Source organism: Pelodiscus sinensis, chromosome 4 (assembly GCF_052426305.1).
Source record: "Pelodiscus sinensis isolate ZL-2025 chromosome 4, ASM5242630v1, whole genome shotgun sequence".
Lineage (NCBI taxonomy): Eukaryota > Metazoa > Chordata > Testudines > Trionychidae > Pelodiscus > Pelodiscus sinensis.
Genome location: NC_143055.1, coordinates 646129 through 659592, shown reverse-complemented (window position 1 = coordinate 659592; position 13464 = coordinate 646129). Strand labels below are relative to the sequence as shown.

Here is a 13464-nt window from a genome sequence, read left to right as displayed (position 1 = left end):
AGCCGCCCGCCTCCGGGCCAGATCCAAGCAAGCGGGGGGCGGCAGCTGGTCCCCGGGCCTTAGGTTCCGCACCCCTGCCTGAAAGACTAGCGCATGCATTAGGGCACGAGCTGCAGCTCACTTGGTCAGATGCATGCAGTGAGAGAATGAGCGGGCAGGGATAACCCAAGTCCCTCAGAGGGGCGTGACACCCTGTGACTGAGGCTGAGAGCGCCTAAGGGGAAATGTCCGTGTTGTAGTGAGCGAGCCCTTCCCAGGCTCGAGCTTTGCGGGTGTCCGATTTGCCAGTCCATCGAGCCCAGTAGCGTGTCTGACAGTGCCAGGGCCAGGTGCCCCGGAAGGCATGAACCGAACAGGGCAATTCCTAGTCACGTAACCCTTCCCGCCGAGCGCTCCGTCTGCCCGGTCCTGGTTTCTGGCACTAGGGGCATTACGGACACCAAGAGCAATGCGGGGTGGGGGGGCATGAAGTGTCACGTGCCCCCCCCCGAATGTCATGGGGGGAGGGGCAGAGGGCAGAGCCTGGTTAGTCAGCCACCCCAGTCCCCATTCTTTGGGGAGCCCCAGGGAAGTGGCAGGGGGAGTTGGTGCTGGTAGCAGGGCCAGGACTCCCCTCCCGCCACACTCGCATGCAGTGGCAGGAAGCAGAGCAGCTCAGACCCAGCCGTGTCACTGCACTGGGGTGGCTCCACCCCGTCTCGCCAGCTCCCACCCCCAGCAACGAGGCTCGGGGTTAGCAAAGGGCAGGCCGCTGGCGGCAGGAAGAGGAGGGGCCCGGCCTCATGGCTCAGAAGGGGGCTTGGGGAAGGGGTGAAAGCAAACCCCTCTCTGGGGGCGGGAAGCAGAGCGATGGGGTTGGGACTCGGGGAGTGGCCACCCCACTCTCTGCCACTGCTGGAGAGCGCGGAGGGGACCCAACCCCCCTTGGCCAGGCCCCTGGGCTGCACTGCTTGTGGAGAAGGGCTGGAGGGGGTGGAGCTTTGGGGAAAGATGTAGGGTGGGGGTGGGAATAGGCGGGACCCTAACTCAGACTATGGGTGACCCCTTGTGGGCCTCCCCAGCTGTTGCCCCAGACCCAGAGTCTGTGTTTCTGTCCCCGAGCACCGTGGCTAAGAGCCATTGGTAGATCTGTCCTCCGTGAACTTATCCAATTCTTTTTTGAGCCAAGATATTCTTTTAGCCTTCACAGCATCTTCTAACAAGGAGTTCCATGCTTGGCTGCATTCTGCGGAGTAGTGCTTCCTTTGTCTGCTGTAAAAGAGCAGCTTGTTAATTTCAGTGGGTGATCCCTGGCTCCTGTGTTACAAGCAGGGGTAAATCCTAAAATCTCAGAACTGGAAGAAACACTCCGAGGGCACGTCTACACAGCAGGGCTAAACTCGAAATCAGCCCTGCCACGTGCTACCCCGACCACGTAGCTTAAGTCGAAATAGCTTAGTTCACCCTTTGGCGTGAGCTATACAGCAGTTATTTTGAAATTGAGCACTTCTCCCTTCCCCGACTTCCCTTACTCCCGTGACATGAGGTTTATAGAAGTCAGAGTAAGAAGCCTGTTAACATCGAATTTGTTTTGAAATAACGGGCTTGCTGTGTAGATGTGCAGTCCGTTATTCTGGAATAACACTGCTGTGTAGACATTGCCTAGAGATCAAGTCTAGTCCCCTGCCCTCATGGCAGGACCAAGTGCCATCTAGAGCAGTGTAAGACCAAGGAACACCAAACAATATTTTTTTAATTGAGGAACACTGAGGATTTTTTGTTAAGCCAAAAAAAAAAAAAAAAAAGGGAGAGGGAGGCAGGGAAAAGTTATTGACCCTCCCCCCCCAAAAAAAAAGGGTCGGGGGGAAAGTTATTGGGGGGGGGGGAAGGGTCACCTGCCCCTTTAAGGGTGGCCATTTTGAACTCTGTTGTTCTCCGCGGCACACCAGTGTGCCATGAAACACAGTTTAAGAAACACTGATCTGGATCATCCCTGACAGGCAGCCTCCCACCACCTCCCTAGGCAATTTGTTCCAGTGCCCAACCCCCCCACAGTTAGGAACTGTTTCCTAATGACCAACCTGCCGTTTAAGCCCATTGCTTTGTGTCCCGTCCTCAGAGGCCAAGATGAACAAGTTTTCTCCCTGCTCCTCTGTGACGGACCGGGCCGTGTCTGGGCACAGCTGAGGGTGTCCGCTCAGGGCGAATTGCTCAAATCCGGGGCTCCTTACAGCCCCCCTGACTGGTGACCTCTCCACACAGGCCACAAACCAGTCCCACAGAGCGCTTCAGCTGCCTGCCTGAAGCCTCACGAGCAAAACCCCTCCGACACCCCAGCAATATCCGTGCCCCAGATGGCCCCGGGCCTATACACAGGTGGGGGGTCCTAGCACCCAATCCCACCTACCCCGAACAAGTTCTGTCCGGTTCCAAGAAACCAGCCACAGATCCCTGGTCAATTTACCCTCTGGACCTTACCCATAAATCACGCTGGGCCAATCCTTTAGAATCTATATCTAAAGGTTTATTAACACAAGAAAGAAAAGCATGAGAGTAAGGTTGTTAAAGAATATTACGTTACATGCACTGAATCTCCCAGTCCTCGGTGCAGGCTCTAGCAGAGATGTTACAGCTGCTGGTTTAAAAGTTCTTATTGCACATCCTAGCATCAGGATGGGTTCACAGGTCTTCCGGGCTCTTCGATCCCTGCAATGCTGCCTCTGGGATGAAGTGCTGAGCTGAGAACAAAATGGCACCGACCACATGGCCTCTTTATACCCCCTTCCTGGCCTCTTCTGGTATGCAGCAGGTCTCCTGGTCCTCAGCCTCTCTCTGCTGGCAGCTCTTAGGTCTCCACCCTCATGCTTTAGGTGTGTCTTTGGGCCATCAAGTGCCATTGTTCTACAGGGCTTCGCTACTCAGCCTGTCCATAGCCATGCTTAACCACATTCCAAGAAATATTCAGCTTCCACACAGATTACAGATTCCTACCTACACACACAGACATTATACACTCACATAAATAGCGTACATAAGATCAACAAACAATAATCTCCCATTCAATACCCCACATGGCTCCCTTTTATACCAATTTCTGGGGCCAACACCCCCACCTAGGGGTGCAGCAGCGATCTGGCTGCTTCCCTCCAATTCAGTAATGTGACACCCCACAGTTAGGAACTGTTTCCTAATGACCAACCTGCAGTTTAAGCCCATTGCTTCGTGTCCCGTCCTCAGAGGCCAAGATGAACAAGTTTTCTCCCTGCTCCTCGTAACACCCTTGTAGGAACTTGAAAACCGCCATCCTGTCCCCTCGGTCTTCTCTTTTCCATACTAATGAAACCCAATTCTTCTTCGAGTGCTTGCTCATGTCCTTTGAACATAGGTGTGTGCGCTCACCGCGTGCCAGAAGATTTTCCCAAAGCAGTACCTGTAGGGTCTCAATGCCCCCTGGCATGGTGCACTATATAGGGTGCTCCTGGGCCCCTCTTTCCTCAGTTCCTTCTTGCTGCCAGTGCCAGTGCCAGTGCCAGGCACAGCGTGTGCCAGTCTTAGCTGTAGCTTAGTCTTCCCTTTGTGTTGTGGTGCAGGTGGAGCTCCAGTAGCTAAGTATGTGGCAGTGGTTTTGTTTGGCATTTGTTAGTTCTCTTGGGGTGCGTCTACACTAGCCCGCTAGTTCGAACTAGGGAGGCTAATGTAGGCATTCGACCTCTCTGGCCATTAAAGCCCTAGTTCGAACTACCAGTTAAACCTCATTCCAGGAGGAATAACAGGTAGTTTGAACTAGGACTTTAATTCGAACTACCGGGTCCCTGCCACGTGTAGATGCGGGCAATAAATCCGGACTCGTACATTTCAAAAATGGCGACTGGCTGGGAAGATGCAAATCAAGCGCAGGATATTTAAATCCTGGGCTTGATTTGCAACTTCGAATGCCTACTTTAGCCTCCCTAATTTGAACTAGGGGGCTAGTGCAGACATACCCTTGCAGACTCAGCCTGGGTGGGGCTGCAAGCTGACTCTTCACTGTTTGGAAAAGTGCCACCCATGAGGGTCCTTTCGTCCCAGAACCACCTAGGACAGAGGAACCCGTCTCAAAGCCTTGCTAATGGAGTCTGCACCAGCTCCCCAGAGCCCAAGCACCACTGCTCCCCCACCACCACCAACTCGGCACCGAGCTTCCCCCATGGCACGGGTGAAACGGGCAGAGAGAAGTCCCTGGGCCCTCGCAAAGACCAGCTGATGGGCCTCAAGATAAAGCCCAGGCCTCGCCGAGCTCCCCCGCCCCGTCGCTGTCCCCAGCCCTGGAGGTCCATCTGTCTACGCCAGAGGCCTTGCAGGCCACCTGGACCATGCTTGTGCTGCCTGGGCCTCAGCATAGAGGGAAGCTGCTGTTCGCCCTTTGGTCACCAAGCACCGCAGAGCCCTGCTCCCCTCCTGTGCCAGAGAGGAGAGCACCACCCCCTACAGACGATACTCACGCGCCGAGCTACTCCAGCCATCGTGGCACGTTACCCTCCCCAGCAACCTCCCGGCACTGGGACTCACCGCCCTGGCGCTGTCACCACGCACGAGATGGAGTTCCACAGAGCGCGGAAGCCCCGCCGGGATCGTCGCCCTCCCGGTCACCGAGGTCACCATTGGTCGTGGAGTCCCAATCCCGGAAAAGCCGCCCCACTCAGTCCTGGGGGTCAGGCAGCATTCGATCCTGCAGCGTTTCCTCACATTCTGCCTTCACCCCTCCAGCGCAGGCCTCTGTGCCTCGCCCCACACCACCGCACGTGGTACCGCGGCCTCTTGCGGCGCACCATGGCCTCAGCCACAGCGGGAGACCCAGGGGTGCCCTGAGCCCCCTGGGGATTCCCAGTCCAACCCCAGGTTGCAGCTCTGGTGCCGGGGCTTCACAGGCTCCCTCAGTGCCCTCACCTTCCTGGGGGCAACCAATGGAACTTGCTGCACCACCCAGACAGGAGCTGCGGCGATGACCAGCAACCCTCATCACTGGATGAGGCAAGAGTGGCTTCCCCACCACCAGTGCCGCCAGCTGACATGAGCTCACCAGGATCTCCTGCAAAGAGCTGCGAGCAGCTAGGACCTTCAGGCAGAAATGTGCAGGAGACCTGCCTTCCTTTCCGGCATCCTGGGACAGGCGGCGCCTGCCAGGGTGGCTCTGCCCCTGCACAAGGTGGTAGCCAAGATAGATGCGAGGGGTCTGCCAAAGGCCTCGTCTATCCCACCACTAGAAATGGGCTGAGCGGAAGTACTTCATTCCTGCTAGGTACTTATATACTCAGCTGCCCCCAATCGCTCAACCACAGGGGATGCCAGAGCCAGCCTGCCCCCCTTGAAGGAATAAAGATTAAAAACTCCTGGACTAACTTGCATGCAAACTTTATTCCTCAGCCAGCTTTCAACTCAGGGGGCCTTCGCCTCACACTGGGCTTGCATGGTATCCCGGTCTGCTTCAAGCTCCGCATGTCCCAAGCCTGGATCCCAGGGGCTGGTATGCCACCCTCCACCGCAAGGGAGCGATTCCATATTGTGATCTTCAGAGAACACAGGTGCTTCCTACAGTTCAAGGAAGGCCTGAGCCACCACCACTGCCTAGATGGCTACAGGTGGGGTAGACATCCATCTAGGCAGCTATCAGGGATGATCTAGACCAGGGCTACTCAACACGCTGGGGGGTTGGGTTTACACAGGGCTCAACATGTGGCCCACAGGTGGGGCCCTTTGAATGTGTCCTCCACTAGGAACACACTCCACAGCAGCGAGGCCTCTCCTAGGCAGGGTGAGCACTGAAAGACAGGTGGACGGGCTGGCGGGAACAGATGGGTGCAGGGTGTTGGTGTTTCTACCCCCAGGGAGGAGGTGCTGGGAGCACTGGGGCATTGTGGGAAGTGCTTGCTGCTTAGCCTTGCAGGCAGAGCCAGGGAGGTGGCTGACTGGCTCACACTGGCCACATTTGGGTCCGGTGCCGCGGCTGGGCAGCCCTGGCTCCATCCTTCATGGAGCGACAGACTTCCGCGTGGGGACGTCATCCCTGCTGGGAATCCAGGACAGGGCTCCCAGACACCTGTCCTTGTTTGCCTCTTGTGTCCGGCCTGACTCGCCCAGCTCCCTGCCTGCTGCAGGTTGGAGCGCTCTGGCCTGGAAACTTTTCTTTTTACACTAAAATCAAACTGAACACCCAAAACACTGCTGGACCATTGTCTTTGCTAAGAAGCATTAAAAATGCAACAAAGAAGAGACGCTTGTTGGATGAACACAGTGTGTTTGGGAGATGGAATTCGCTTTTGTGGAGATGAATGGAGATGAAAACAAACGTGTCTCTGTCAAAAGATCATCGCTGCATTAAAGAAAACAAACCTGCAATGGCACCCTGAGTTCAAAGACTTGTATCCACCTGATAGCAATTTAAGGAAAACTAAGATAACCTTCCAGTAAGAAATGTAGTAGTTAAATTCCTGGGCTGTCACTGGTCATTCAAAGTGCTGTCATATGGGTGGAAGTCAGGTGAATACTGCATTTTATTAATATCAGCAGCACTGTCTTAAATGGGGCCTGTGTCTTGTGTAGTCCTGCCTTAATCTTTGTATTCATGCCTGTCAGTGTGAAAGAAGCTGTTTGTATAGATATATGTGCAACCACACCTAACTGGCAGCCCTTGGCGTGTGCGGTGAGTATCGGTGTGTCCCCCGGGGCTTCCAAAGTTGAGTAGCCCTGGTCTAGACGTTGCTTAGTCCTGCTGTGAGGCAGGGGACTGGACCCAGTGACCTCTCGTGGTCCCTTGCAGTCCTAGTGTTCGGTGATTCTATTATTCAGTTTGCTGTCCTGCCCTTCGGCCTGGTGATGTCCCCATGGTCTTCACTGAGTGTGTGTTGGTCGTTGAGACATATCTGAGGTGCCAAGGTGTGCAGGAGTCTCCTTACCCGGATGACTGGCTTGTCAAGGCTCCCACGAGGCCCAAGGTCCAGCACAACGTAACACTGCTACTGGACACATGCCACCACCTCGCTCTCCTGACAAACGAAAATAAGTGCCAACCCAAACAATCGAGGTCATCGGGGCCATTTGGATTCCACCGAGGCCAGGGCATTGTTCCCCCAAGAGAGGTTGAAGCCCTGTCAACCCTCTTATGACAGCTTAATCACTCAACCATGACCATGGTGCGGGTGTGTCTGTGGATTCTTGGGCACATGGCAGCCTGCACGTGCGTCAGACCCCCTGCCAGGCTATGGCTAGCGTATGTGTACACTCACTGGGTCCTGGATCACGTCCTGTAAACCCTCAAGTGATGAACCTCTGGGATCCGCTTTCACCAGCATCCACTGCACTGGACGGACCTCGTGGCGGACTCTTCCGATTGCGGGTGGGGTGCCCACGTGAATAGGAGAGTGGTCTGCAGAAGAGATGACCTCCATATCCACTTCAAAGATCTCAGGGCATGTCTACACTAGCTCGTTAGTTCAAGCTAGGTACGCAAATGAGAGCAACCGGAGTTGCAAATGAAGCCCGGGATTTAAATATCCCAGGCTTCATTTGCACGTTCCCGGGCGCCGCCATTTTAAATTCCCCCTTATTCCGAACTCCGTGCCTGCGGCTACACGCGACACAGAGTAGGTAGTTTGAATTAGGATCTCTAATTCGAACTTCCGTTACTCCTCGTGGAATGAAGGCACGGAGTTTGGACTAAGGGGGGTTTTAAAATGGCGGCGCCTGGGAACATGCAAATGAAGCCCGGGATATTTAAATCCCAGGCTTCATTTGCAACTCCAGTTGCCCTCATTTGCCTACCTAGCTCGAACTAACGAGCTAGTGTAGACATACCCTCAGGGTGCTCAGAAATGCGTGTGCAGTGTTTCTTCCTCAGGCAAGGCGGTACAGGTCCTTACCAGCAATACATGCACCATGTACTACATCAACAGGCAGGGCGCTGCTTGATCCCCAGAACTCTGCAAAGAAGCAATTCACCTGTAGGAAGTCTGTGCTCTCCACAGCATCGTGTTGGAGAAGCGTCACCTTCCCAGGGTACAGAACACGGTCGCGTCCTGAATTCCCCCTCTCACCACAAGTGGGCTCTTCATCCCAACATCACTTCCGCTCTCTTCCACGAGTGGGGTTCTTCCCTCGTGGGTCCTAAGGACATATGAACCCAAGAAGTTCAGACTGAGTCAGACCAAAGGTCCATCCAGCCCAGTGTCCTGTCTGCCGACAGTGACCAGTGCCGGATGCCCAGAGAGAGGGAACAGAACAGGGAATCATCAAGTGATCCCTCCCCTGTTGCCCATTTTCAGCCTCTGATAAACAAAGGTTAAGGACACCATCCCTGCCTAGCCTGGCTAAAAAGTATTGATGGACCTAACCTCCATGAATCTATCTAGCTCTTTTTTGAACCCTGTTAAAGTCCTGGTCTTCACAACGTCCTCTGGCGAGGAGTTCCACAGGTTCCTAAGGAGTTCCACAGGTTGACTGCGCTGTGTGAAGAAAAACTTCCTTTTGTTTGTTTTAAACTTGCCATCTATTAATTTCATTTGGTGACACCTAGTTCTGATGGGAACGAGTAAATAACTTTTCCTTATTCACTTTCTCCACACCTGTCATGAGATTATAGACTCTGTCATATCCCTCCTTTGTCCCCTCTTTTCCAAGCTGAAAAGCCCCAGTCTTTTAAATCTCTCTTCATGTGGGACCCGTTCCAAACCCCTCAGCATTTTTGTTGCCCTTCTCTGAACCTTTCCCAATGCCCACAGATCTTTTATGAGAGGAGGTGACCACATCTGTACGCAGTATTCAAGATGTGGGCATCCCAAGGTTTTCTCTAGAGGCAATAAGAGATTCTCTGTCTTGTTCTCTGTCCCTTTTTCAATGATTCCCACTCTTCTGTTTGCTTGTTTGCCTGCTGCTGCACACCAAGTGGATGTTTTCAGAGAACTATCCACCATGACTCCAAGATCTCTCTCCTGAGTGGTTGTAGTTAAATTAGTCATAGATCTGGAAGAGGTCATGGAGTCCAGCCCCTTGCCCAAGGCAGGACCAACCCCAGCTAGTCCCCATCATATTGTTTGTCTAGTTGGGATTATTTTTTCCCATGTGCGTTACTTTACGTTTCATTTGCCATTTTGTTGCCCAGTCACTCAGTTTGGTGAGATCTTTTTGAAGCTCTTTACCGGCTGCTTTGTTCACGATGAAGGAGATCGCGAGAAGTAGCAAATTCTGCTCCTGGTTGGGCTCGAGGAGGGCTCCATGCTAGATGCCTTCCTGTTCCTGTGATCAGAGCCTTCTGTGCATCTCCCCTCGCCAGCGGAGTGCTCCAGGAAGTCAGACCGGACAGGGCGACGGGTTCTTATCGCACCAGCCTGGCCCCTCCAGTGCTGGTTTGGCACACGCATGAGCCTAGTGTCCTGTGCCCCTGCCCATTGCCCCTCCCTCCGGACCTTTTGTCCCAGGATAATGGGGGCCTTCTGCCCCCGGCCTGCCAGCCACGTCTCCTTGCCACGTGGCTCCTCAGTGGCTGAACCTCCCGGAGCAGGCCTGTGCAGACGAAACGCAGAGGGTAGCGTACTCCTCAAAAGGAGATATGCTCGACTGACGTGACAGCATGGGCGCAGCAAAGACACAGCCTGTCTGGAAATTCTTGACTGTCTTCTCCACCTGAAGCAGCGGGGTCTAGTTGTAGCCTCAGTCCGGGTCCCCCGGCTGCCGTTTCCACATTTCATCTGCGGATTTAAGGTCTCGGTCTCCTCCCCCCACACCCAATCTCATCTCTGTTTCTGAAGGGTCTGCAAAGACTCCTCCCTTCCACTGCCTCGTCTTGGCATGGCCCATGGGACCACTCGCTGCAGCTTCTCTCTCCTTTAGCGTGGCCTTCCGGGTGGGGGGGGGCAGAGCTCCATTAGCTTCCGCACACCTGCTTCTTGAAGGGTAGGTGCTTCAGCTTTGGCTTCATCCAGCCTTCCTCCCCAGACAGTCTCAGCTGCCCATCTTGAGAACGGTTTTCTGCCCCCGCCTCGGGCAGACAATGAGGAAAGGCGTCCCCATGCACTGGGGCTATGTCTAGACTGCATCCCTCTGTCGACAGAGGGATGCAAATCAAGCACATCGAAATTGCTAATGAAGCAGGGATTTAAATATCCTGTGCTTCATTACCATAAACATGGCTGCTGCTATTTTTCAAAACGAGTTGTTTTTCAAAAAAAGGGCAGTCTAGACGCGGCTCTGTCAAAAATAAACCCTTTTTCGACAGATCGGCTGCGTCTAGATTGGCATGATTTTCCGGAAATGCTTTTAACGGAAAAGTTTTCCATTAAAAGCATTTTCGGAACAGAGCGTCTAGATTGGCACGGACGCTTTTCCACAAAAGCACTTTTTGCGGAAAAGCATCCATGCCAATCTAGACGCACTTGTGCACAAAAAAGCCCCGACTGCCATTTTCGCGAGAAGCACTGATTTCTTACAGTAGGAAGTCAGTGCTTTTGCGGAAATTCAAGCGGCCAGTGTAGACAGCTGGCAAGTTTTTTCCAGAAAAGGGGCTGATTTTCTGGAAAAACTGGCCAGTCTAGACACAGCCATCCTGTATGAGGTTTATTTTCAACAGATCTGCGTCTAGACTGCCGGTGTGCGTGTCTGTGTTTTTTCCCGAAAAAACTCCATTTAGAAAAAAAGCAGCAGCCATATTTATGCTAATGAAGCTCAGGATATTTAAATCCCTGCTTCATTAGCAATTTCGATGTGCCTAATCTGTTGACAGAGATGTGTAGTCTAGACACACCCCCAGTGAATGTCGGGGGGCCCTCACATGCTACTTGGCAAGGACAAGGCCCTTCCACAAGTCCACCCAGATCTTTGTGGCCTGTGCTGAGCATTTGCAGGGCTCCCCGTTCTCTTCCTACAGGCTCCCCACTGGGTCACATCTGGCATCTGCGTATGCTAGGAGCTGGCAGGGCCCAGCCGCCCGTGGTGGTCAGGGCCTGTTTGACTAGGGCTCAAACCTCGTCTCAGGCTTTTCTCGCTCACGTCCCCACCCAGGACACCTGCCCAGCAACGATCCCCCTTCACATCCCATTATGCCACCCCCTTGCAACACTGCTTGCAGCCCCCTGTGCTGAAGGGACATGAGCAAGCCCTCGAAGAGGGAAAGTTACCTGTTTCCGTAACTAGTGCTCTTTGTGCTGTGCTGCTCACGCCCAGCCAACCTTCCCCTCCCCTTCTGGCAGGAAGGAAGTGGGGCGGGAGGAGCCCGGGAGAGCCCTACAGAGCCCTGAGACCTGGGCCCCTGCAGGTACTGTTCATAGAATCATAGGACTGGAAGGGACCTCGAGAGGTCATCGAGTCCAGCCCCCCGCCCTCAAGGCAGGACCAAGCTCCGTCTACACCATCCCTGACAGATGTCTATCTAACCTGTTCTTAAATATCTCCAGAGAGGGAGATTCCACCACCTCCCTTGGCAATTTATTCCAATATTTGACCACCCTGACAGTTAGGAATTTTTTCCTAATGTCCAATCTAAACCTCCCCTGCTGCACTTTAAGCCCATTACTCCTTGTCCTGTCCTCAGAAACCAAGAGGAACAAATTTTCTCCTTCCTCCTTGTGACACCCTTTTAGATATTTGAAAACCGCTATCATGTCCCCCCTTAATCTTCTTTTTTCCAAACTAAACAAGCCCAGTTCATGAAGCCTGGCTTCATAGGTCATGTTCTCTAGACCTTTAATCATTCTTGTCGCTCTTCTCTGTACCCTTTCCAATTTCTCCACATCTTTCTTGAAATGTGGCGCCCAGAACTGGACACAGTACTCCAGCTGAGGCCTAACTAGTGCAGAGTAGAGCGGCAGAATGACTTCACGAGTTTTGCTTACAACACACCTGTTGATACAACCTAGAATCATATTTGCTTTTTTTGCAACAGCATCACACTGTTGACTCATATTCAACTTGTGGTCCACTATGACCCCTAGATCCCTTTCCGCCATGCTCCTTCCTAGACAGTCGCTTCCCATCTTGTATGTATGGAACTGATTGTTCCTTCCTAAGTGGAGCACTTTGCATTTCTCTTTATTAAACCTCATCCTGTTTACCTCTGACCATTTCTCTAACTTGCTAAGGTCATTTTGAATTATGTCCCTATCCTCCAAAGAAGTTGCAACCCCACCCAGTTTGGTATCATCTGCAAACTTAATAAGCGTACTCTCTATCCCAATATCTACATCATTGATGAAGAAGGATTCATGATTGTTGAATCCACTCAGTGACTGCGGTGAAAATGTCTCCCATTGAGGAAAACTCGTACGCTGTGGATAGATTCAGCTGGCTGTGAGGGAAGCGATCTGTGCCGGTGGACAGAATGGTAGTCTCCGGGCGGGGACCATAAACCCTGGTGTGAGTTTCAGTGCATGATGCAATAAGGGGTGTTTTGGGAACTGTGTGCCACTCCCCAGGACTTGGCTCCATCTGCTTCTTAGCAGGTGGAGGGAGGTACTGGGGGTGTCACTCTGTCGGGTGCCTTGAGGAAAGGAGGGGGGTGGTGCTTCCCATTCCAGCTCCTGACCCACTGAGAAGGAGCCATGTCTGTTGCAGACTGCCTTGTCCCAGGGCGAGTCCACTCCTTCCCCAAGGGGGGTGGGTGTCGGTCTTCTGGGGCCCCTCAGTGGGGCTCAACCCCACGTGTCCTAGCGGTCAGGGTCAGTAGTAACACCCTTTCTTGCCAGGGCAGTCAAGCCTAGCGGCCAGAGTGAGCACCCTTTCTCCACAGGGCGGTAAGGTCTAGCAGCTAGGTCAATAACCATGCCCACTTCCTGCAGGGCAGAGTAGCCTGGCACCCAGAGAATCACAAAGCTCCCTTCCTGCACGGTAGTGTTGCCTAACAGCCAGAGTCACTAGCAACACCCTCTTTTAGAAGGGCAGTAAGGCCTAGTATTCAGCATCAGCATCTCTGCCCCCTTCGCACAGAGCAGTGTGGCCTAGCAGGCAGAGTCAATAGCAACAGGGAGGGTGCAGCCCCAGCAGGGTTGGTAAGGATGGGGTAGGGGACCCAGGCCTGCTCCCTCCACTGGGTCCCTGTCAGCGGTGGAGCGGACCCGCACTAGCTCAGCAGGGAATCCCACGCAATACACCGAGTGCCCAAGGTACAAGTCCCTTCCTACCCGTCTCTCCAGAGTCGCCGTCTCCACCTCCTCCCTCCAGGCCTGGCTCCCCGCTCACTGGCAATGGCAGCTGGGTGAGCTTCCCCTCGGCTCCTGCAGCACCTCCTCCCTCATCCACAGTCAGCCCGGACTGAGCTGCTCCCCAGGCCCCTATAGCAGGCCTCCAGCTGGAGCGTGGTCAGTGGGGCTGTGGGGGCGGGGTCTCCTCCACCAGGTAGCCAGGGCTAACACCTCAGCCCCAGTGTGGGATTAGTACACCCCCTCACAACCCTACAATAATTTCTGGTGAAATTAATGGGCAGCGGGTTTTAAAGGAAGGCAAAGAAGGATTTTTCACACAACA

General features: G+C 53.7%; 1 protein-coding gene across 6 annotated transcripts in view; it reads left to right on the top strand.

Moving 5' to 3' along the window:
• LOC102455798 (dedicator of cytokinesis protein 2-like) overlaps nucleotides 1–13464 on the top strand; it is a 427487-nt gene that overhangs the window by 207306 nt on the left and 206717 nt on the right. The gene's annotated exons all lie outside the window — the stretch shown is intronic.